Source organism: Ranitomeya variabilis, chromosome 5, assembly GCF_051348905.1.
Source record: "Ranitomeya variabilis isolate aRanVar5 chromosome 5, aRanVar5.hap1, whole genome shotgun sequence".
Classification (NCBI taxonomy): domain Eukaryota; kingdom Metazoa; phylum Chordata; class Amphibia; order Anura; family Dendrobatidae; genus Ranitomeya; species Ranitomeya variabilis.
In genome coordinates, this window is record NC_135236.1 from 232215175 (window position 1) to 232240870 (window position 25696).

The 25696-nt window shown below is 42.1% G+C and overlaps 1 protein-coding gene and 1 long non-coding RNA gene across 3 annotated transcripts in view; one reads left to right on the plus strand and one right to left on the minus strand.

Annotated features, from left to right (window-relative positions):
• LOC143773561 (uncharacterized) overlaps positions 1-24763 on the minus strand; it is a 40701-nt gene extending 15938 nt beyond the window's left edge. Inside the window, exon 1 of the long non-coding RNA XR_013215234.1 lies at positions 24587-24763. This is a non-coding gene — a long non-coding RNA (uncharacterized LOC143773561). The remainder of the gene's footprint in view (positions 1-24586) is intronic.
• Positions 1-25696, plus strand: part of ENTREP2 (endosomal transmembrane epsin interactor 2) — a 1414087-nt gene that overhangs the window by 141056 nt on the left and 1247335 nt on the right. The window lies entirely within an intron of this gene.

The following is a 25696-nucleotide window of genomic DNA, read 5'->3' on the forward strand; positions in this document are numbered from 1 at the left end:
ACGTGGTAGTGTGTGGCGCATTTTGTGTTTGTGTTCACATCCCAGTGTGTGGTGAGTATCCCATGTCGGGGCCCCACCTTAGCAACTGTACGGTATATACTCTTTGGCACCATCGCTCTCATTCTTTAAGTCCTCATTGTTCACATCTGGCAGCTGTCAATTTTCCTCCAACACTTTTCCCTTCACTTTTTCCCCATTATGTAGATAGGGGCAAAATTGTTTGGTGAATTGGAATGCGCGGGGTTAAAATTTCACCTCACAACATAGCCTATGACGCTCTCGGGGTCCAGACGTGTGACTGTGCAAAATTTTGTGGCTGTAGCTGCGACGGTGCAGATGCCAATCCCGGACATACACACATACATACATACACACATTCAGCTTTATATATTAGATATACCTGTATGTAATCTCCTGTATATAGTATATACCTGTGTGTCATCTCACCTATATATAGTATATATCTGTGTGTCATCTCCTTCTGTATATAGTATATACCTGTATGTCATCTCCTCCTATACATAGCATATACCTGTATGTCATCTCCTCCTGTATATACTATATACCTGTAGGTAATCTGCTCCTGTATATAGTATATACCTGTGTGTCATCTCCTCCTGTATATAGTATATACCTGTATGTCATCTCCTCCTGTATGTAGTATGTACCTGTATGTCATCTCCTCCTCTATATAGTATATACCTGTGTGTCATCTCTCCTGTATATAGTATATATCTGTGTGTCATCTCCTCCTGTATATAGCATATACCTGTGTGTCATCTCCCCTGTAAATAGTATATACCTGTGTGTCATCTCCTCCTGTATATAGTATATAACTGTATGTCATCTCCTCCTGTATTAGCCCTCGTTCACACGTTATTTGGTCAGTATTTTTACCTCAGTATTTGTAAGCTAAAATGGCAGCCTGATAAATCCCCAGCCAACAGTAAGCCCTCCCCCTGGCAGTATATATTAGCTCACACATACACATAATAGACTGGTCATGTGACTGACAGCTGCCGGATTCCTATATGGTACATTTGTTGCTCTTGTAGTTTGTCTGCTTATTAATCAGATTTTTATTTTTGAAGGATAATACCAGACTTGTGTGTGTTTTAGGGCGAGTTTCGTGTGTCAAGTTGTGTGTGTTGAGTTGCGTGTGGCGACATGCATGTAGGGACTTTTGTGAGATGAGTTTTGTGTGGCGACATGTGTGTAGCAACTTTTTGTGTGTCGAGTTGCATGTGACAGGTTAGTGTAGCAAGTTGTGTGCAGCAAGTTTTGCGCATGGCGAGTTTTGCGCGTGGCGAGTTTTATGTGTGGTGCCTTTTGAGTATGTGCAAGTTTTGTGTGAGGCAACTTTTGCATGTGTTGCAACTTTTGTGTATGTGGCAATTTTTCTGCGTGTGGCAATTTTTCTGCGTGTGCAAGTTTTGCGTGTGGCGAGTTTTCCATGAGGTGAGTTTTGCACGTGTGGCGAATTTTGCATGTGGAGATTTTTGCGCGTGGCGAGTTTTGAGCGGCGACTTTTGTGTTTCTACTTTTATGTGGTGAGGTTGGTGTATGTGTGGTGAAATGTGCGCTGAGGGTGGTATATGTGTTCGAGCACGTGGTAGTGTGTGGCGCATTTTGTGTGTGTGTTCATATCCCCGTGGTGGTGTGGTGATTATCCCATGTCGGGGCCCCACCTTAGCAACTGTACAGTATATACTCTTTGGCGCCATCACTCTCATTCTTTAAGTCCCCCTTGTTCACATCTGGCAGCTGTTAATTTGCCTCCAACACTTTTCCTTTCATATTTTCCCCATTATGTAGATAGGGGCAAAAATGTTTGGTGAATTGGAAAGCGCGGGGTTAAAATTTCACCTCACAACATAGCCTATGACGCTCTCGGGGTCCAGACGTGTGACTGTGCAAATTTTTGTGCCTGTAGCTGCGACGCCTCCAACACTTTTCCTTTCACTTTTTCCCCATTATGTAGATAGGGGCAAAATTGTTTGGTGAATTGGAAAGCGCGGGGTTAAAATTTCACCTCACAACATAGCCTATGACGCTCTCGGGGTCCAGACGTGTGACTGTGCAAAATTTTGTGGCTGTAGCTGCGACGGTTCAGATGCCAATCCCGGACATACATACATACATACATACACACACACACACATTCAGCTTTATATATTAGATATATATATATATATATATATATATATATATATATATATATATATATATATATATATATATATATATATATATATATATATATATTATACATTTGACCAGCTTGATTTTCCTGAAATTGCCTGCGCCCCCGACGACCAATGTGTGAGAATTTGACACGGGCCAACTAGTATCATTGAAATATAAAACTTTTGCTTGAAAAAAAAGCTAGTGCAAGAATAGTCCAGAGTAGGATAATATTATCAAGTAGACCATGTTAGTGCTAGTGTTCAGAAAAACAATTTTCTCACTTTAATTACTGTATTTAATCCTTAAGTTCATTTGATCCTAACTCTTTAATCTTTGAAGCTGAACACAAGTAATGTCATGTGGTAGCCATCCACTTAAATGACCTCTGTGCACAAATGACACAAATTATGATAAAGAGCACTGGGTTAATGTAGAAGAACTAAAAGCCAAAGTTTTGCTGGGCAGACATTTACACATGGGCTTAAGTCCAAGTATCACAGTGGTCAAGGTTAAGTATAGCAGAGGATGTGGAGAGCTTGCAGAATGTGTTGTCATCTTCGAAAAGGGCTATATGCAGCCAGTTTAATATGCTCATTGATAGTTCTTTTTGCCTACCCCAGAGATAATCTACAGACACACAAAGTCATTTATACAACTGCAAAAAATGATTTATTCAGATTCTCTAAAGATCTTCCTTCTAGATCTGACAGGTTATAATTATTTAATGCTGCCAGGGGAACAGCGTTAGCAGATCGGGGCAGCTAAGATAAGCTACTAGGTATTTGATTAGCGATAGTCTGTCTTGTGTCTGAATAGATACTGGATACCCCTGACATTAATTGCCTGAGCACATCCATTTTTTGTTTTGTTTTATGCGCAGATGTGGGACAATGAGGAGAAATACTCTGGATACTGAGAATAAACATCTGCTTTTTTTGCTTTGTTAATTAGATCTAATGATGAAGTAAGGAAGAAAGTTTAGCAAAGAAACTTCTTCAGTGTAGTTATGAAGTACATAATCTGACCCTAAGGTCCTATAAAGCTTCTTATTTCCGGCGTATATTTTACACCCATCTTCTGCACTCAGTGGAAGATCACATTAATTGCACGTTTAGCATCTCTGCTTGCTTCTGGTTGCCTGTGAGCGATCAGTGAGCTATGTAACATTATTAATAGCATTGGGTTTCAAATGCCAGGCAAAAACTTGTGACTAAGAAACAATCCGAGTTGAAATCCTTCTGCTGGGAATGTGACTGAGGGGAAAAAGTAAAAATAAAATCTTTGCTTATTATCTTGTAAATAAAAGAAATCGAATAACTATTTCCATGCATTTTATTTATTTTTTTAATTTGTTGCATTCTATCTTGAATATCATGAGCTTATAAGAGTGTGATTTTGTCATCATGCTGTAACACTTGAGAAATTACACATATAGTGGATGATGCATCTATTGTAATACTTTCTTAATGCACCACTCCAGCGGGGTTTTATTCAGTGCTAGAGTGGCGCTTTAAAGGCTCATACTCACATGTGAGAAACTCGGATGAGTCTCGCACGTCAATACCCGGCACTGCACCCGGCACTCAGATCAGAGCGTGCGGCCGTATAGCAATACATGCAGCCGCATGCTCCGCTCTTGAGGGCCGGGTGCAGCGCCGGGTATTGACGTGCGAGACTCATCCGAGTTTCTCGCATGTGAGTATGAGCCATAAAATGTAAGTCCCCTGCCTCCGGTCATATACTCACCCGCCGGCATCTTGGCAGTTTTTCAGCAGCGCTATGGTCCTGCAGTGCCATCTTGTAAGCAAAGCTTCTGATTGGTCAGAAGCTACATCACAAATCTATGACAGCTGGAATGAGGATCTCAATTACTTGAATTGAAAAGTGACCTGCTCAATGAAACTCTGGAGCTGCCGGCAGGTCACTTTTCGCCAAAGACCGATGGGCTTGTCCCTGGAAAATTATGAAGGCGGTGGCAGGTGAGTATGAGACAGGGGAATTACATTTAAAGCACCACTGCAGAGATGCAATAAAAAAAACTCTGGAATGGTGATTTAAATATTTAAATGTTAATATGATTTGTGTAAATCTACTCATGCTTTTCCACACCACATTTTCCTTTGCTGGCCAAGCATATAATACTATTTATATTTAAAAGAAGCTATACATACTTTAAAGGGCTTCTAGTTTTAATTAAATTGACATCAAGCAGGACCTCAGTAAGACCATGTTCAGATATAGGGCATATTTTCATTAATTATAACACAGATTTTGCTGAAAATTCTAAAAAATATATTTATTAAACATGTGTTAAACTGTTTTTTGCAGAAGAGGACATCCATTCTAAAAATATTTAATAAATTTGCAACATTCCCCATATTCATGCTTATTTTTGTGGGGAAAAACCCATGTGCAGTCAATGTATTCTCCTGCACATTGATGAAGGCTATAAAAAGAATTCTCACTAAAAATCAGAAACAAATATACTACATCTAAGGGCTGTCCCACACGTCCAGATAATTCCGGTACCGGAATAAATCGGTACCGGAGTTATCCGTGTCCGTGTGCCTGGGAACTCACGGAGGCCATACGTGCAGCACACGTGTGCCGCCCGTATGGCGAGTGGGTACCACACGGAGCGTGTGGTACCCACTCTGCATGGTGCTGAAGCTGCGATTCATATCCTCTCTGCAGTAGCGTTTGCTGCAGAGAAAATATGAAGAATAGTGTTTAAAATAAAGATCTATGTGTCCGCCGCCCTCCCACCCCCTGTGCGCCCCCCCGCTGGTCAGAAAATACTTACCCGGGTCCCCCGTCGGCTGTCGCTCCTTCCTGGTCTGGCCGCGGCTTCTAGTGTATGCGGTCACGTGGGCCCGATCATTTACAGTCATGAATATGTGGCTCCACCTCCCATAGGGGCGGAGCCGACTATTCATGATTGTAAATGATCGGCCCCACGTGACCGCATACAGTAGGAGGCGCGGCCAGACCAGGAAGGAGCGAGGGAGCGGGTAAGTATTTTCTGACCAGCGGGGGGCGCACAGGGGGTGGGGGGGCGGCGGACACATAGATCTTTATTTTTAACACTATTCTTCATATTTTCTCTATAGCAAACACTGCTACAGGGAAGATATGAATACCGGCTTCAGCACCATGTGGGGGGGACAGCGCTTACTGTAGCGCTGTCTCCTGCACGCACACGGACCCCAGACGGAGAATGTCCGTGTGAGGTCCGTGTTTTACGCGGACCCATTGACTCTATTTTGTCCGTGTAAAACGTGCGCTCCCACGAACACTGACATGTCTCCGTGTTTGGCACACGGAGACACGGTCCGCAAAAAATCAATGACATCTGCACAGATGCATTGATTTTTATGGGTCTACGTGTGTCAGTGTCTCCGGTACGTGAGGAAACTGTCACCTCACGTACCGGAGCCACTGACGTGTGAAACCGGCCTAAGGCTAGGGTCACACAAGTGTATTTTCTCTTATGCAAGAGAATTGGGCCAATTATGCTAATCACACTCTGTTCAGACTCTAATCAAAGTTTTATCAGAGTGTGATCCGATTTTCTCAGAGGTGAGAAAATGGTAAAAAAAATCTCTATCTTCTCCATTCCAACAGTCTGTGAAAATTGGACTGGACAATTTTTTTCTGAGTGCCATCCAATGTTTTCCATGGACTCATTGACTGCATGACCGAGTGTGAACTGATGATTCTACTCAGTGTGAGGAAAAAAATTGGACATCTGCACAGCCCCATAGAATAACATTACTCTGAATGCGAATCAATATTTTGTCAGATCACACTCTGGCTGAAAATATGGTCATGTGCACAAAACCTGAATCTAATATACATGAGAGACATACATATATTGATTCTACAAAATATGGACCTCTTTCCCTATTACAATGTAAATTTTTGGGAAGTTAACATAGTTGAAATTTTGAGTTGAGCAAAAAGACTTACAGGGCCCTGGACCACATCGATCCGTGGCTGCAGAACTAGAACGCTGTCAACGTGCATCATTACCTGAGAATTTTCATTTTATAGGTTGCATCGATGTCATGCATGTGTCTCTCTGCAATCTAATGACATTGTATGGATTGCTAATCAGCGGCACCAGGTAGTAGGAGGTTTTAAGTGCTCTGGTCAAGAGGCCAAAGACAAACAACATGGCCATGGCTACTGGACTATGGTCCTGCAAATCTTTTTGGCTAAACTCTAGTGAAATTTATTGTAGCTGTAAGGGTACCGTCACACATTGAAATTTCCATCGCTACGACGTTACGATTCGTGACGTTCTAGCGATATCGTTACGATATCGCTGTGTCTGACACGCTACTGCGATCAGACACCCTGCTGAGAATCGTACGTCGTAGCAGATCGTTTGGAACTTTCTTTTGTCGCTTGATCACCCGCTGACATCGCTGGATCGTTGTGTGTGACAGCGATCCAGCGATGTCTTCGCTTGTAACCAGGGTAAACATCGGGTTACTAAGCGCAGGGCCGCGCTTAGTAACCCGATGTTTACCCTGGTTACCAGCGTAAAAGTAAAAAAACAAACCGTACATACTCACCCGTCGGTGTCCTTCAGGTCCCTTGCCGTCTGCTTCCTGCTCTGAGTGCAGCCGTACAGTGAGAGCAGAGCGCAGCACCGCTGTGATCTGCTCTCACTTTCCGGCCGGCACTCAGAGCAGGAAGCAGACGGCAAGGGACCTGAAGGACACCGACGGGTGAGTATGTACTGTTTGTTTTTTTTACGTTTACGCTGGTAACCAGGGTAAACATCGGGTTACTAAGCGCGGCCCTGCGCTTAGTTACCCGATGTTTACCCTGGTTACCCGGGGACTTCGGCATCGCTCCAGCGCCGTGATTGCAACGTGTGACCGCAGTCTACGACGCTGGAGCGATGATTATACGACGCTGCGACGTCACGAATCGTGCCGTCGCAGCGATGAAAATTTCAATGTGTGACGGTACCCTAACAGTTTGTCAGTTTTCTTTATCCGTAGAGATGCTGAATGTTATTGAGCTCCAAAACATATGTAGATTAGGCAGCAAATAATACTAAATACCTAAAGTAAATTCACCATATTAACCCCTTTACCCTCCAAGCATGTTTTCACCTTCATGACCAGGCCAAATTGTACAATTCTGCCTACTCACTTTATGTAGTAATAATTCTGGAGCGCTTTAATGGGTTCCACTGAATCTGGGAAAGTTTTTTCATGACATATTGTACTTCATGATAGTGGTAAAATTTGTTCGATATAACTTGCATTTATTTGTGAGAAAATCTGAAATTTGGCGAAAATGTAGAAAATTTGAAATTTTTTAATTATGTCCTTAAACCAGAGATTTATGTCACACAAAATAGTTAATAACTAACATTTCCCACATGTCTACTTTACATCAGCACAATTTTTGAAACATATTTTTTTGTTAGGAAGTTAGAAGGCGGGTTAAAATTTGACCAGCAATTTCTCATTTTTCCAAGAAAATTTACAAACCATTTTTTAGGGACCATAACTTTGAGGGGCCAATATAACAGAAAATACCCAAAAGTGACATCATTCTTGAAACTCTACCACTCAAGGTGCTCAAAAACGAGAAGTTTATTAACCCTTCAGGTGCTTCACAGGAATTAATTGAATTTGGAAGCAAAAATGAACATTTAACTTGGACTTTTGAAGCTCTAAATTGGCTGGGATCATTAGCAGATGCCATGTTCATGTTTTGCAGAGCCTACCATGTGCCTTAAAAGTGGAAACCATGTAAACAGAGAAAAAGAAAAGAGACATACTAAACTGGGGAACACCCAAAAATATCCATATCAGACATGACTAGAAATCTAAAATATTTATTTATTAAAGTCCAAATCAAAAACACAAATATAAAAACATTTAAAAACAATAACACACAAACCCCATAAAGAGGTAGACACCCCCCAGGACTAAACCAACAGTGTTGGATATGTTGTGATAGAGTAAGCACAATACATAGCAGGCCTGATATAGAAACCACCAATGAGCCAAAAAAGAAAGGAGTACAATCGATAAGGACCAGTGTATTATAATAATAATGGCCCCTTTAAGTAAGGAGAACGCCTATACCTGTATACAGTGGTGAAATACCAGGGGAAATGACCAACCGGACTCCCTTACAGGGCTGTAATAATAAAGACTGCTCCTAAAAAGAATTTTGGCCAGAAAGACAAGGTAGTCAAAAAAAACGCCATGATAGACAAGCCGGCCTGTACAAAGTCTGTGCAAACCTAGTAATAGAAGTCCAGGGAGGGTCAAAGACCCAACGCGTGTCGCCACTGAAGTGGCTTCATCAGGGGTAAAAATAGTAATTGATAAGTTAAAGTGATTACTATTTTTACCCCTGATGAAGCCACATCTATAACAGCAGAAATCCCAAATAATCTAGGTGTGCAGTGATCATATTGACACCACGTATGCCTCACAGACTCATACCATTAGGCAGTGAAGAAAGAATATTTATATTTTTACAACTAAAATGTTGATTTTTGTTTTTATTAGTACAATTTTTGGGCACATGGACTTTTTTTAATTGCTTTCTATTCTAATTTTTGGGAGATAGAATGAAAAAAACAGCAATTCAGGAATTGCCTTATGAGGAGTTATTTTATGCTGTTCAGCATGTGGTAAAATTGATATAAAACTTTATTCTTCGGGTCAGTACGATTGCAGCGATAACACATTTAGATTTTTTTAATGTTTCGCCGCTTTTACAGAATAAAACTATTTCATAGAAGGTGCTGTGTGGTGGCTTTTCTTTTACATAAAAATAGAAATTTCTTGGTACAATATATTTTTATTTTACAGATTTGTTTGATTTTTTTAACTATGTCTCACTATGATTCACGTTTACAGCTCTGATCGCTATTATAAACACTAGTATTGCAGTGGCTCATAACGGTCAGTGCCACACTGACACAAGTTAGTTAGATCATGCACTGCACATGATTTAACTAACTTGCTAGATAATGGTGACCTGGATGTCTCCATCGTGACATTGGGTCACCATGGCAATGGTCAGGCCCTCACGATAAGGCGATGGGGCGCCAATCAGAGGACAGGGGGTGCTCCCTCTATAATTCTTCAAAATGCTGTGATTGATATCGATCGCAACATTTAGAGGGTAAAATAGCCAGGAGCTGTGCAGGCAGTGAGTGCCGGGTGTCAGCTATGAAATCAGCTAACCCCTTTTTAGGGAAGCACTTCCCAACCTGATGTAGTGGGTACGTCCAAGGTCTGGAAAGGCTTTATCCAATGGTCATGTGTCATCTTACCATATCATTGCTGGAATCCAGGAAACAGAGTCCAGTGAGGAAACATGGAAGTTATGGCATAATAGAGGTTGGTAAGAAGTGTTACTACTTATATTTTAGAGTTTATCAGCTGTCTGTAAAATACATATATGTGGTTACAAAGTCCCCTCTATAAAGTCATTTTTGCACCATTTGAAAAGCTGCAAAAAGTAGATAAAAGCAGAATGCAATTTTTCTTATTGAAGTAGGGGTAGAACCAATTAGTAATTAGATTCCCAGCAGTATTATAAAGACACAATCATTGTATAGAACAAAACTGTTAATCCCTACTCCCAATCTATTGTACACATGACCCATCATATCTCTCAGTGCCTTGGGTACAATACAAGATTCTTTTGTAAATGAATATCTGGAAGGAGATTGTTTGGTGGACACAGGAAAACCAATATGTGCTTAAGGATGGTTGGTAATGGACCTTCCGAGACATGAGCAAGCACAGATATATACAGCATAGGAGAGAGGCCTTTTACAATGTGATTTTTTCATTAAGGGATTTATTATTGTTTCACGTGTGCACAGAGAAGATAACACTATTTTCTTCAACTTCATTCCTGTTATTTGGAGATTTGTAATATTTTCTGATAGTCAAGAAATAGCAGTAAATGCATTAGTACAATACACAATATACAGGATAGTATGATGCCAAGAAGTAAAAAAAAAAAGTGTGCGGTTGCTGATATGGAACAGGAATGTACAAAGGATTATTTAAAGTCTACACATTCATGTCAGGTTTATGTCATGTGAAAAAAAATCATACCAGGAAGAATTATTTCAAAGCTTTTTCCAGCTTTAATGTCACCCACAATCTGTATAATTCAGTTGAAGGATAAACTAAAATATTTTGGGGTGTAAAAATAAAGAAGTAAGATAATGTGATTGCATAAATATACTCTATCATGTATGTCAGAGACCACAGGCTAAAAAAAGCTACCTCGGAGTGACTTGTCACAATACACTCCATCTGCCACCCTGCTCTCAGAAATCACCACTCTCTCCCCTACAACAAGATCCAGAGCGCTGCTGTCTACAACTGTGTCACATGCACTTTGGCTGCGGCACTCAAAAACCTTTGTACTATTAATCATGGGAGTTCTAGCTTTGCTTTGTGTCTGTGTGTGCCACAGTAAGCATGGAGAACAGACAGGTGAGAAGATAATTGTTTGAGGACTTGAGAACTAAAATTATTGAAAAATATCAACAATCTCAAGATTACAAGACCATCTCCAGAGATCTTGATGTTCCTTTGTCCATGGTGCGCAGCATCAACAAGAAGTTTACAATCCATGGCACTGTAGCTATCTTCCTGGACGTTTGCAGCAGAGAAAAATTAATGAAAGTTTGCAATGCAGGATAGTCCGGATGGTGGATAAGGAGCCCCGATCAAGTTCCAAAGAAAGTTAAGCTGTCCTGCAGTCTCAGTGTGCATCACTGTCAGTGTGAACTATCCGTGAACATTTGAAGGAAATAAAATGCTATGGCGGAAGACCCAGGAGACCCCACTGCTGACACAGAGGCATACAAAAGCTAAACTGCAGATTGTCAAAATGTATGTAAGTCAAAATTCTTCTGGGAAAGGATCTTATGTATAGATGAAACCAAGATAGAGCTTTTTCGTAAACTGAGCAGCAGTACTCAACATCAAGCAGTGTCTGCAAAAGCAAGCAAGATTATAGGGTGTATAAAAAGAGAGATACAATCCTTTGATCCCATTGTTTTGTTTTGTTTCCCAAATATAAATCACTTGGAAGGCCACATCTAGGCTATGGGATCCAGTTTTGGGCTCCACATTTTAAAAAGGATATCCAGTAGTTAGTCAGTTCAAAGGCGGGCAACTAGATTATTACAAGGGATGGAAGGCCTCTCATATGATGAGAGGCTGGAAAAGTTGGGCTTGTTTAGCTTAGAATAATGACGTCTCAGAGAAGATGTCATTTACATCTATAAATGTATGTGTGGTGAATACAATACATTACGGATGGAAGAAAGGCGATTCCGGCAGCTAAATAGGAAAGGGATCTTTACAGTTGCAGCAGTCAGGTTGTTAAATGCCCAACCACAAAGGGTAGTAATGGCAGAAACTAATTCCGGAAGTGAACGGAAAAAAGACTGACCATGGATGAACCCTGTGTCAAAGCCAGCAGTTAGAGTGCCGAAACATGGGTGACACGAGGTCCCAAAAAGACCTGTCTCAGAGAGTCCAGAAACCTTGGAGCACTCTGCACCACATGATCGTCACGCTCCCACAGTGGCATTGCCCACTCCAACGCCCTGCCCGACAACAGGGATACAATAAATCCCACCTTCGCCAGCTCCATGGGAAAATGTGCAGCCAGGAGCTCAAGGTGTATGGCACACTGACTCACGAATAAACATAAGAATAAAGTTATGTTAACACCAAGCACACCATTGTTTTCCTTGTGAAATTCTTAATAAGTTTGATGAGTCACATGACCCTCTTCCCATTTTGGTAGCTAAACAGTTGTTTAAGTTTCAGGATTATTTAGATTTCTCTTTAAAATATAAAAATATAAAATTTGGAGCAATGCTTTCAGTGAGACACAGTAAGTTTTGAAATCAGATTTTGGTAGGAGTTTAAAAATTAGCAAGGAGGGATTTACTACTGACCCTTCTTGCCCTTGTCTGGCTCATGACCTATATGACTAAAATAAATAAGTTTTGGACCATTTTTAAATTTAAAATTAGGAACATTTTATTCCAAATGGCTGCAATGAAATAAAGAGTGAAAAATTTAAAGAGGTCTGAATAATTTCCATACCCACTGTATATAAAGTGCTTTTTGCACATGAATACAGCGCAGTTTTTAACCCCTTCACGACCTTTGACGCATACGCTGCGTCATGAAAGTCGGTGCCAATGCGACCTATGACGCAGCGTATGCGTCATGGAATGATCGCGCTCCTGCAGATCGGGTGAAAGGGTTAACTCCAATCTCACCCGATCTGCAGAGACAGGGGGAGTGGTGCTTCAGCCCAGGGGGGGTGGCTACACCCCCCCGTGGCTACGATCGCTCTGATTGGCTGTTGAAAGTGAAACTGCCAATCAGAGCGATTTGTAATATTTCACCTAAAAAACAGGTGAAATATTACAATCCAGCCATGGCCGATGCTGCAATATCATCGGCCATGGCTGGAAATACTGATGTGAGCCCCCCCCCACCCCACCGATCGCCCCCCCAGTCCTCCGTTATGGGGTCCGGTCCCCTCCGTCCTGTGCTGCGCTGCCCCGTGCTCCTGCCCGCTCCCCCGTCCTGCTGTCCGCTCCCCCCTGTGGTCCGATCACCCCCCTTGTGCTCCAATCCACCCCCCCACCACCCCTTCATACTTACCGATCCTCCCGGTGTCCGGCCGTCTCCTCGCTGGGCGCCGCCATCTTCCAAAATGGCGGGCGCATGCTCAGTACGCCCGCCGGCAGATTCCATTCAAGTACATTTTGATCGCTGTGGTAGGTTCTACCACAGCGATCAAAATAAAAAAAATAATAAATAACCCCCCCCCCTTTATCACCCCCATAGATAGGAATAATAATAAAATAAAGAAAAAATATATATATTTTTTTTCCACTAGGGTTAGGGTTAGAACTAGGGTTAGGGTTAGAACTAGGGGTAGGGTTAGGGTTAGGGGTAGGGTTAGGGTTATGGCATGTGCGGATTTGGCTGCGGATCCGCAGCGGATTGGCCGCGGATCCGCAGCGGATTGGCCGCGGATCCGCAGCGGATTGGATGCGGATCCGCAGCGGATTGGCCGCGGATCCGCAGCGGATTGGCCGCGGATCCGCAGCGGATTGGATGCGGATCCGCAGCAGATTGGCCGCGGATCCGCAACGGATTGGCCGCGGATCCGCAGCGGATTGGATGCGGATCCGCAGCGGATTGGCCGTGGATCCGCAGCGGATTGGATGTGGATCCGCAGCGGATTGGCCGCGGATCCGCAGCGGATTGGATGCGGATCCGCAGCGGATTGGCCGCGGATCCGCAGCGGATTGGCCGCGGATCCGCAGCGGATTGGATGCGGATCCGCAGCGGATTGGCCGCGGATCCGCAGCGGATTGGATGCGGATCCGCAGCGGATTGGCCGCGGATCCGCAGCGGATTGGATGCGGATCCGCAGCGGATTGGCCGCGGATCCGCAACGGATTGGCCGCGGATCCGCAGCGGATTGGCCGCGGATCCGCAGCGGATTGGATGCGGATCCGCAGCGGATTGGCCGCGGATCCGCAGCGGATTGGATGCGGATCCGCAGCGGATTGGCCGCGGATCCGCAGCGGATTGGCCGCGGATCCGCAGCGGATTGGCCGCTGCGAATTCGTAGCAGTTTTCCATCAGGTTTACAGTACCGTGTACACCTTTGGAAAACCAAATCCGCTGTGCCCATGGTGCGGAAAATTCCGTGCAGAAACGCTGCGTTGTATTTTCCACAGCATGTCAATTCTTTGTGCGGATTCCGCAGCGTTTTACACCTGTTCCTCAATAGGAATCCGCAGGTGAAATCCGCACAAAAAAACACTGGAAATCTGCTGTAAATCCGCAGGTAAAACGCAGTGCCTTTTACTTGCAGATTTTTCAAAAGTCGTGCGGAAAAATCTCACACGAATCCGCTACGTGGGCACATACCCTTAGGGTTAGGGTTGGAATTAGGGCTAGGGTTGGAAATAGGGTTAAGACTAGGCTTGTGGTTAGGGTTACGGATAGGGTTAGGGGTGTGTTGGGGTTACAGTTGTGGTTAGGGTTGGGATTAGGGTTAGGGTTGGGATTAGGGTTAGGATTAGGGTTGGAATTAGGGTTACGGGTGTGTTGGGGTTAGGGTTGTGGTTAGGGGTGTGTTGGGGTTAGGGTTGGGATTAGGGTTATGGCTACAGTTGGGATTAGGATTAGGGGTGTGTTGGGGTTAGTGTTGAAGTTAGAAATGAGGGGTTTCCACTGTTTAGGCACATCAGGGGTCTCCAAACGCAACATGGCGCCACCATTGATTCCAGCCAATCTTGCATTCAAAAAGTCAAATGGTGCTCCCTCCCTTCCAAGCCCCGACGTGTGCCCAAACAGTGGTTTACCCCCACATTTGGGGTACCAGCGTACTCAGGACAAACTGGGCAACAACTGTTAGGGTCCAATTTCTCCTGTTACCCTTGCAAAAATAAAAAATTACTTGCTAAGACATAATTTTTGAGGAAAGAAGAATGATTTTTTATTTTCACGGCTCTGCGTTGTAAACTTCTGTGAAGCACTTGGGGGTTGAACGTGCTCATCACACATCTAGATAAGTTCCTTGGGGGGTCTAGTTTCCAAAATGGGGTCACTTGTGGGGTGTTTCTACTGTTTAGGCACATCAGGGGCTCTGCAAATGCAACGTGACGCCCGCAGACCATTCCATCAAAGTCTGCATTTCAAATGTCACTACTTCCCTTCCGAGCCCTGACGTGCACCCAAACAGTGGTTTACCCCCACATATGGGGTATCACTGTACTCACAACAAACTGGGCAACAAACATTGGGGCCCAATTTCTCCTGTTACCCTTGTGAAAATAAAAAATTTCTTGCTAAAACATCTTTTTTGAGGAAAGAAAAATGATTTTTTATTTTCACGGCTCTGCGTTGTAAACTTCTGTGAAGCACTTGGGGGTTGAACGTGCTCATCACACATCTAGATAAGTTCCTTGGGGGGTCTAGTTTCCAAAATGGGGTCACTTGTGGGGTGTTTCTACTGTTTAGGCACATCAGGGGCTCTGCAAATGCAACGTGACGCCCGCAGACCATTCCATCAAAGTCTGCATTTCAAATGTCACTACTTCCCTTCCGAGCCCTGACGTGCACCCAAACAGTGGTTTACCCCCACATATGGGGTATCACTGTACTCACAACAAACTGGGCAACAAACATTGGGGCCCAATTTCTCCTGTTACCCTTGTGAAAATAAAAAATTGCTTGCTAAAACATCTTTTTTGAGGAAAGAAAAATGATTTTTTATTTTCACGGCTCTGCGTTGTAAACTTCTGTGAAGCACTTGGGGGTTCAACGTGCTCATCACACATCTAGATAAGTTCCTTGGGGGGTCTAGTTTCCAAAATGGGGTCACTTGTGGGGTGTTTCTACTGTTTAGGCACATCAGGGGCTCTGCAAATGCAACGTGACGCCCGCAGACCATTCCATCAAAGTCTGCATTCCAAAACGTCACTACTTCCCTTCCGAGCCCCGGCATGTGCCCAAACAGTGGTTTACCCCCACATATGGGGTATCAGCGTACTCAGGAGAAACTGGACAACAACTTTTGGGGTCCAATTTCTCCTGTTACCCTTGCAAAAATAAAAAATTCTGGGCTAAAAAATATTTTTGAGGAAAGGAAACACATTTATTATTTTCACGGCTCTGCGTTATAAACTTCTGCGAAGCACTTGGGGGTTCAAAGTGCTCACCACACATCTAGATTAGTTCCTTGGGAGGTCTAGTTTCCAAAATGGGGTCACTTGTGCGGGAGCTCCAATGTTTAGGCACACAGGGGCTCTCCAAACGTGACATGGTGTCCGCTAATGATTGGAGCTAATTTTCCATTCAAAAAGCCAAATGGCGTGGTTTCCCTTCCGAGCCCTGCCGTGTGCCCAAACAGTGGTTTACCCCCACATATGGGGTATCATCGTACTCAGGACAAACTGGACAACAACATTTGGGGTCCAATTTCTCCTATTACCCTTGGAAAATTAAAAAATCCTGGGCTAAAAATCATTTTTGAGGAAAGAAAAATTATTTTTTTATTTTCACGGCTCTGCGTTATAAACTTCTGTGAAGCACCTGGGGGTTATAAGTGCTCACTATGCATCTAGATAAGTTCCTTGGGGGGTCTAGTTTCCAAAATGTGGTCACTTGTAGGGGAGCTCCAATGTTTAGGAACATAGGGGCTCTCCAAACGCGACATGGTGTCCGCTAACGATTGGAGCTAATTTTCCATTCAAAAAGTCAAATGGCACGCCTCCCCTTCCGAGCCTTGTCGTGCACCCAAACAGTGGTTTACCCCCACATATGAGGTATCAACGTACTCAGCAGAATTTGCCCAACAAATTTTAGGATCCATTTTATCCTGTTGCCCATGTGAAAATGAAAAAATTGAGGCTAAAAGAAATTTTGTGTGAAAAAAAAGTACTTTTTCATTTTTACGGATCAATTTGTGAAGCACCTGAGAGTTTAAAGTGCTCACTATGCTTCTAGTTAAGTTCCTTGGGGGGTCTAGTTTCCAAAATGGGGTCACTTGTGGGAGCGCTCCAATGTTTAGGCACACAGGGGCTCTCCAAACGTGACATGGTCTCTGCTAGCGATGGAGATAATTTTTCATTCAAAATGTCAAATGGCGCTCCTTCCCTTCCGAGCCTTACCATGTGCCCAAACAGTGGTTTACCCCCACATGTGAGGTATCAGTGTACTCAGGAGAAATTGTCCAACAAATTTTATGATCCATTTTATCCTGTTGCCCATGTGAAAATGAAAAAATTGAGGCAAATATAATTTTTTTGTGAAAAAAAAGTACTGTTTCATTTTTACGGATCAATTTGTAAACCTGGGGGTTTAAAGTGCTCACTATGCTTCTAGATAAGTTCTTTGGGGGGTCTAGTTTCCAAAATGGGGTCACTTGTGGGGGAGCTCCAATGTTTAGGCACACGGGGGCTCTCCAAACACGACATGGTGTCTGCTAAAGATAGGAGCCAATTTTTCATTCAAAAAGTCAAATGGCGCTCCTTTCCTTCCAAGCCCTGCCGTATGCCCAAACAGTGGTTTACCCCCACATATGAGGTATCAGCGTACTCAGGACAAATTGGACAACATCGTTCGTGGTCCAGTTTCTCCTTTTACCCTTGGGAAAATAAAAAAATTGTTGCTAAAAGATCATTTTTGTGACTAAAAAGTTAAATGTTCATTTTTTCCTTCCATGTTGCTTCTGCTGCTGTGAAACACCTGAAGGGTTAATAAACTTCTTGAATGTGGTTTTGAGTACCTTGAGGGGTGCAGTTTTTAGAATGGTGTCACTTTTGGGTATTTTCAGCCATATAGAACCCTCAAACTGACTTCAAATGTGAGGTGGTCCCTAAAAAAAATGGTTTTGTAAATTTTGTTGTAAAAATGGGAAATCACTGGTCAAATTTTAACCCTTATAACTTCCTAGCAAAAAAAAATTTGTTTCCAAAATTGTGCTGATGTAAAGTAGACATGTGGGAAACGTTATTTATTAACTATTTTGTGTCACATAACTCTCTGGTTTAACAGAATAAAAATTCAAAATGTGAAAATTGCGAAATTTTCAAAATTTTCGCCAAATATCCGTTTTTTTCACAAATAAACTCAGAAATTATCGACTTAAATTTACCACTAACATGAAGCTCAATATGTCACGAAAAAACAATCTCAGAATCGCTAGGATCCGTTGAAGCGTTCCTGAGTTATTACCTCATAAAGGGACACTGGTCAGAATTGCAAAAAACGGCAAGGTCATTAAGGCCAAAATAGGCTGGGTCATGAAGGGGTTAATGAACAAAAAAGTTTTAGTGATGCACATTGCATTGCTAACAGCGCACTGGGAACAGCTTAGGTGCTCAAAATGACATGACAGATTCCCATTAAGTTGGACTTAATGAAAATACACACCCCTCCACTTTTTTGTCTTTCCTATCCTTTCTGAATGTAGTGTAACCCTCTATATTGGACATCCAGTCTTGGCTTTTGTACAGGTAGGTTTCTGTAATACTCACCACAACGAAATGTGTGGCTGACATAAGAGTCTCCAAATCATTAATTTTGTTTACAAGACTTCTTGAATTTGCCAGCAGACATTTAGTACTATTAGCACATTTATTACTCCTACTTACCTCCATACTCTCCTTGCATGTCTCAGCCCCTACTAAATTCTCATTGACCCCTACTGTCTCACTCTGTCTAATTCATCTATCACCTTATTTGCACAACTACCCTCTCTCCCCTCAGATACTAGTTTAAAAGTTCCTCCATCCATCTGGCTATTTTTTTCCCCAAGCATAGCTGCACCCTTCTCATTGAGGTGCAGCCCGTCCCTACCATAGAGCCTGTATCCATCAGAGAAGTTGTCCCAGTTCTCCATGAACCCAAACCCTTCCTTCCTGCACCAACTTATTAGCCACTTATTTATCTTCCTAAGCTTCTGCTATCTTTATAGTGACGCTTGTGATACCTGCAATATTTCTGAAAACACCACCTTGGAGGTCCTGATTTCAGCTACTCTGATAGTTCCCTGTAATCAATTTTAAGTAATAATGTGTACCATGACCCCCTGGGTTTTCCCCAGCCTCACCCAGCAATTTGTCTATCTGATTTGCAATATGACAACCTGAGCACCCGGCAAACAGCACACTGTTCAGTATTTACCATCTTGGCGGCAGATGACCCTGTCCGTCCTAATTATAGAGTCCCCTACCACCATCATGTTTGGCCTTTGCTGCTCTACTATTTCCCTCCTTCATACAGCAGTCATTTCCCTGGTTGCTAGAAGCAATGTCCTACTGTAGTAATTCCAGTCCTGATCTTGTATTCAAAATATCATCCAAACAGGAATATTTACTAAGTTGCACCAGTGGAACATGTTGTTCTCCGACCAACAACTAAAAGGGGTGGCTACTACAAACACATTAATCACAAGACCCTTAAATCACAAGATCCCTTTTTTCTTTAATAGGCTTTAACAGCAACACAGACAATACCCCATACAAATACAGCTTTTACACAGTTATCACAAACTATGATATTGTGTTCAACTACGGACTTATCTGCAGCCCCGCACTTAAAAGGCACCCCAGCTTCTGATTTCCAGATTATTTCTGGTAATTATGTATCCCTAATACTCAATGTGTAATCTAACATTTATTCCCCCATGTAAGAGAAGTTATGTTTATTATACAGGATGTTACCTTTCATCTATAGAAAACATAAGAACTTTAAATGTGATTTCAAATACCAGCAACATTAGTCAAATGTAGCTTTGAAATGACCTGTTGTAATCCCGGAATGACTAATCTACCATACTATTTCATAATTATTTCATGATATCATACTTGGCTAAAGAGGTGTAGTGTGAAAATTGGCAAGGCATTTTGGCGGAAGGAATTAATATACTGTATATTTCCGAGTCTTTGTATTGGATGCTTGCCAAAAGTTAAAAGGCACAAAATTATTTTTTTTTTGGTAGCTTTTCAATTTTATTTATGTTCTGATTTCAAACTTTGAAAGAGCGTTTTTGCTGTGAAGGGTTAAAAATATCAGCACTTTGGAGAAATACTTTTTCAAGCAGGGAAGGTACCATGTACAGGTTGAAATGAAAGTTTCCACTTGAAAGAACCACTGCTGGGATAGTATAATATGCTTCATCCAAGCTCACATTAAATGACAAGTCCATGGTATGTACTGGAAAATTGAAAGTAATGTAATTCTGTATTGACTGCACATTCCAAGTAGAACTGCTGCCTCGTCTCACACTGAATGGAATGCACATTGTCATGTCAATTGAAAGACTAAAAAAAGAATAGTTAATAACATTTTTGAAAAATGGGAAATACTTATACTGTTGTAATATTTTCAATGATATTGCAGTTTCCAGAACTAAGCTGCCATTCTTTTAGAATGTCATAAACACCACACTTTTTACATATATATTTTTTTAGCAAACTCCACATACATAGATAACTACCTGTAGCCATTCAAATTAGATACTTTATTTGATTGAAATTTTAGGATGGGCATTATGGTTTTCAAAGCTTAAAGCATTTTTTCAGCTTGGCAAAATGAAAGCTGGACTTACGTCTCGGCACTAACCAGGACATGCTGCACTCTGATCTGCGTCTATACCGCCAGGAAGACGTCACCATTCAAAGCGGCAGCAGGACTTCCTGGACATGTGATTGGCTGCCGCATTCAGGTGACTTCCACAGTGCATCATCGATGACATAAAAGATGATATGCTCCGAAGTCATCTGACAATGGTGGCCAATCACATGTCCCAGTGGTCCTGCTACCACTTTGAATGATCCTGCCAGTGTAAATTCAGACTATGGAGCAACCGACAATGGATCCTGTCAACCATAGCTTTGTTTGTTTGTTTAACATACCAAGCCAGGGGGAAAATCTTCATTTTGCAAAGACAATCTTATTAAAAAATAGTTTAATACCATCATGACTGGAATAGATAAAGATCAAAAACCATACGTTTGGTGATTTTTTTTTTTTTAAACTAAATATTGTATATGTCAAAAGTTTCCACATTAATTGGTAGAAAGGGCTTTCAGGAGAGTTATTATTATTATTATTATTTATTTTTAGAGCACCAATAATTCCATAGTGCTGTACATGAGAAGTGGTTACAAATAGTGCTAGGCAAACCTGTGGATGTTCGGGTTGGGTGGGGTCGGCCAAATATTTAAAAAAAAGTTTGGTTTGTGTACCAGAACGGCACCTGAACTTGAACCTGTACCAGGATATCATTCAGATGAATGGGGGGCCTAAACAACCGGTGTTTCCCCCACTGTCATCTGTGTGACAAGGCGAGAAAGACTGGCAGCTCTGATCGGAGAATAACAGCCAAGCTAAAGCAGACAGCTGTGGGCTGGTATTCTCAGACTGGGTAACTGCTATTGATATTGGCCCTCTTGGGCCTAAAAATAGAAGCCCACAGACACCCCGGATGCCCGGCTCTTCCCACTTGACCTGGTGCTGTGGCAAGTGGGGTAATAGGTTTGAGGTTGATGTCAGCAGTTTTATAGCCACTGACATCAATCTCAGGGTTTAGCAATGAAGAGGCATTTATAATACCCAGCCAAAATAAAGTATTTAAAATAAAAACTCCCCACCCTATTTTACCCATTTATTCATAAAAAAATAAAAATAAAAAAGCAAAGTTATACTCACCTTTCCGCTGATAATCTATTGATGCTCATGTCCCACTGTAAAACACAAAAAATAATAAAATGCCATATTTCTCACCTTTCCAACGTTAATCCACTAATGACCATGTATCACGATGATGCAGATGATTTAAAGAGCAGTCACATCAGTGATGCAACTGCTCTCCACGATAGCCAAAACACACTGAGACCGGAGCATGATTACTCTCCTGCAGTGTGTAACGCTGATGTGAGAAAGTTAATAGCTGATGAACCATGAACTCATGAGAACTTTCTCATGCAGCAAGTGGTGACATCACTTAGGTGACTGAGCCATGAACTCCGGTGACCTTTCTCGCATCAGTGTTACACGCTGCAGGAGCATAATCTCGCTCCTGTCTCAGTGTGTTCTGGGTGGCTTGCTGAATGTTTGCATCATGGAAAAGCTCAACAAACCACCCAGATGTAGCAGAGCTAGAGTTCTTCGTGGGACAGATATGGATTATCTTCTCGTTGGACAGGTGAGGAATATGGTGCTTTTAAAAAATAAATAAATGAATAAATAAATGGGTAAAACAGGGTGGGAAGTTTGATTTCAAATAACGGACTTTATTCAGCTGACATCAAGCCCACAGGTTAGTAATGAAGAGGCATCTAGAAGATGCCCCTTTGCTAACCCCATAGTCATATTGTAATAAAATATAGCCAAAATAAAGTACTTTATTTGAAATTAAACTCCCCATAATCTTTTGCCCATTTATTTACAAAACCTAAATAAATAAAAAAGCAAAGTTATACTCATCTTTCCTCTGATAATCCACTGATGCCCATCTCCCACTATAAAAGTCAAAAAATGAAAAAAACACCATGTTCCTCACCTTATCTCACTAGAAGATAATCCATATCGGTCCCATGATGATCTGGATGGTTTGGAGTGCAGTCATATCAGTGATGCGACCTTTCTCTATGCCAGCCGGAACACACTGAGCAGAATGTTAGAAGCTCTGCCTGTGACTGGCGGTAACCTCAATTACATCAATGCTGGTCACAGCCAGGCAGTGCTTCTCAAGCTCTGCTCAGTGTTCCAGCTGGAGTGGAGAGCAGTCGCATCAGAGTGGGGAGTTTTTATTTCAAACAAAGGACTTTATTCTGGCTGTGTATTTTTTACAGTCTGACTATGAGGTTAGTAATAGGGGCGCCTTATAAACGTCTTTCCATTAATAACCCCTGAGCCTAATGTCAGTGGTCATAAAACAGCTTACATCAACCCTAAACTTATTACCCCACTGTACCAGGGCAAATGGGAAGAGCTTCGCAAAGTGCCAGAATTAGGGCATCCGGAGTGGCTTTGAGCTGCTATTTTTAGTTAGGGAAGGTCCAATATCCATGGCCCCTTCCCAGTCTTAGAATACCAGCCCCTAGCTGTCTTCTCTAGCTTGGATGGTTGTCAAAAATGGTGGACCACATACTGTTTTTTTAATCATTTATTTAAATAATTGAAAAATATGGCATTCGGACCCCTATGTTTTTGATAAACCGGCCAATATAAAGCTGACAGCTGGGAGTTGGAGCTTACAGCTGTCAGCTTTACCTGCTCTGGGTATCAAAAACAGAGGGGAACCCACCCTTTTTTAAATTTATTTATTGAGCAGTGTCAGCTGATGAATACTTTCATCAGCCTCACCTGTTCTCACTGTTGTCAGCAATAGCAGGTGTAGGATGATGAGAGTAGCACTCTCATCAGTCGATGCCTGTGACCAGCAGTAACATTTTTAATGCTGGTCACAGCTGCTAGTTCACACGTCATCTGACAGCATGGGAACCGCAGGGCTCTGACCTGCGGTAATTAACTTACTGCCTATCAGAACCGCTGGTGCTTCTTGTGCTGTCACGCAGATGACAGTGTGGGAAACAGCCAGTGTTCAAGCTGCAAAACCTGAACAGTAACACAAAATTCCTGGAGAAGTCCATGTTTGGGGTCCATGCACTGACAGTAGGTTTTCTGTACGGACCCCAAACTTTGCTGTTAATATTCGTCCATCACTAGTTATAAACAAAATATGGATCAGTCAATAAAGCAACCATGTCCATCTACTTTCACCATAATACCAAGTTCATTTAGTACTGCTCACAGTGTTGAAATGCTTGTTAAAGTGTTTCTAGACTATTTCCATCTTTTAAAAAAACGTTTTCTCTTCAAATATGTAAATCATATTAGAGGGAATCTGTCATCAGGTTTTTGTTATGAAATCTGAGAACAACATAATCTAGGAGTTGAGACCCTGATTCAAACGATGTGTCACTTGCTGCTCTGCGTGCTGTCATTTAGATACAACTGTCATATCTGCTACAGACCTGGCAGTGCTCAGAATGCTGAGCCCTGTATAACTCCACTTACACCTTTGATTGGAAACTGTGTATACTTTACATTAACAGAAAAATGCCAATCAGTAGTGGGGATGGGGGTTGCACTTAGCAGTCAACTAGAAGGAACAAGACTTAGTCCTATAATGATAATCTGCTGATAAAACACTGGTTTCATTAAAACAGCAGCACACAGCCTAATAATTGACACATAACTGAAATCAGGCTTACGGGCCTCATATCATGCTGATCTCGGATCACATAGCATATACCCGCAGACAGATTCTATCAAGAGGGTGGTTCAGCAGGTTTACACTTTACCAATGTTCAGTTTCATCTCCTCGCATCTCTTCCTTAAGAATAGACAAAAACACGAAGTTCACATGTGACGCACCGCCTTGTGAGATGCAGGGCCTAGTATCTCGGAGGATGGTTTAGTTACGGTGACTCCGATGGCTCTAACAATCCCTAGGTTCGGTGGCAATTATAAAGGGGAGACGACAGATATATGACAGTATGAGTTATGTTGATGCCCGCAAGGAATGAGTCTGCGGACAAAAGAAGCATACATCGGGGTCTCGTGCAAACTTGAAAGATGAACTTTACTGAAGACTTGTAACAATCCTTATATTTTTCAATATAATAGTCATGGTTAGCCGATCAATTTTTCTTACAATTGCGACGATCAAAGCCTTTTCTCGGTCCCGGCCTTGGGAGGATGGTGGTAACTTTTCATTTGACTAACTGTGCTGCATGAAGGGGGAGGATCAAACTGACCTTAATCAGATCGGAGTATACAGGGAATCTGCTGTGCAGTTCCTTCTCTTGTCTCAGCACTCTGTTGCTGTAAGACGCGGGACACTCCGAATAGGGAGCTATTTGTACACCCAGCTTGTCCCAATCCAGGAGCCCCAATTTTCTACCTCCTTTCCCCACCAAAACCGTCCATGAAGTGCTGTTTGTCCCGCACGCACCACCTCCAACTGCCACTTATCTTCAAATCAGAAAAACACATTGCAATGCCAAACTAAAGCAGAAGAGGGCAGTATAGTACTACAAGTTGTAATACCAAAAAAGAGCAGGAGAGGGCAGCATAGAATTAAATAGTTTACCTCCTCCCAAGGCAAGACAAGGAGCTGGTGTCGCAAGTGTAATAATGTAAGGAATAGAGAACACACTTACCATATGATATACTGTATAACATACATTAGTAATGGTTTCCTGGTCATTACACATGTAATGTACACATATGCAGAGTTACCACTGGTGAATTTAGTTCTTGTAACAAATGTATTAGCAACTGGTATAACATAGTTACAGCAGTCTTGTGCACAACAGAATGACTTAAAGGAGTTTTCTTGTTTAGAACTCACATTTTTAATATTATAGAAAATACAGATTGGACTGAAAACTTCTCATCATTAAGGATTTGTCACCTCCGTGGAATAAATGATCATACCTTTCATTTCTATTTGAACTGTGTAATGTTTTATTTACCTGCCATCAAGTTCATTTGAGTGGCCAGCATGTAAAGCTACATTTGTGTAGTCACATTTTGGCCAACATCTGCCTTCCCTGCTGTAGTAACAGAGGATCACTGAAGGTCAGAGAAGCAGGATCATTTTGAAAAAAGGTTGTATTAAAGTGTCAACCTCATTAATGTAACCAAAATACTGTCAGCTTGATTTGTGTTCTGGCTAGTAATATTGACATGAGCGGTCTTGTTGCAGTTTCAGTTTTGACAAGAGGAATTAGTTTCTGCAGAGTCCTATGTATGTGAATAGCTTGCTCAGTACCATCCAGAATTTTATTTCTTTAAAAACTATTATCTCATCATAAGATGTGATGACTAGCTGTACTCAATAATGATTTACTGGTTGAGCCATA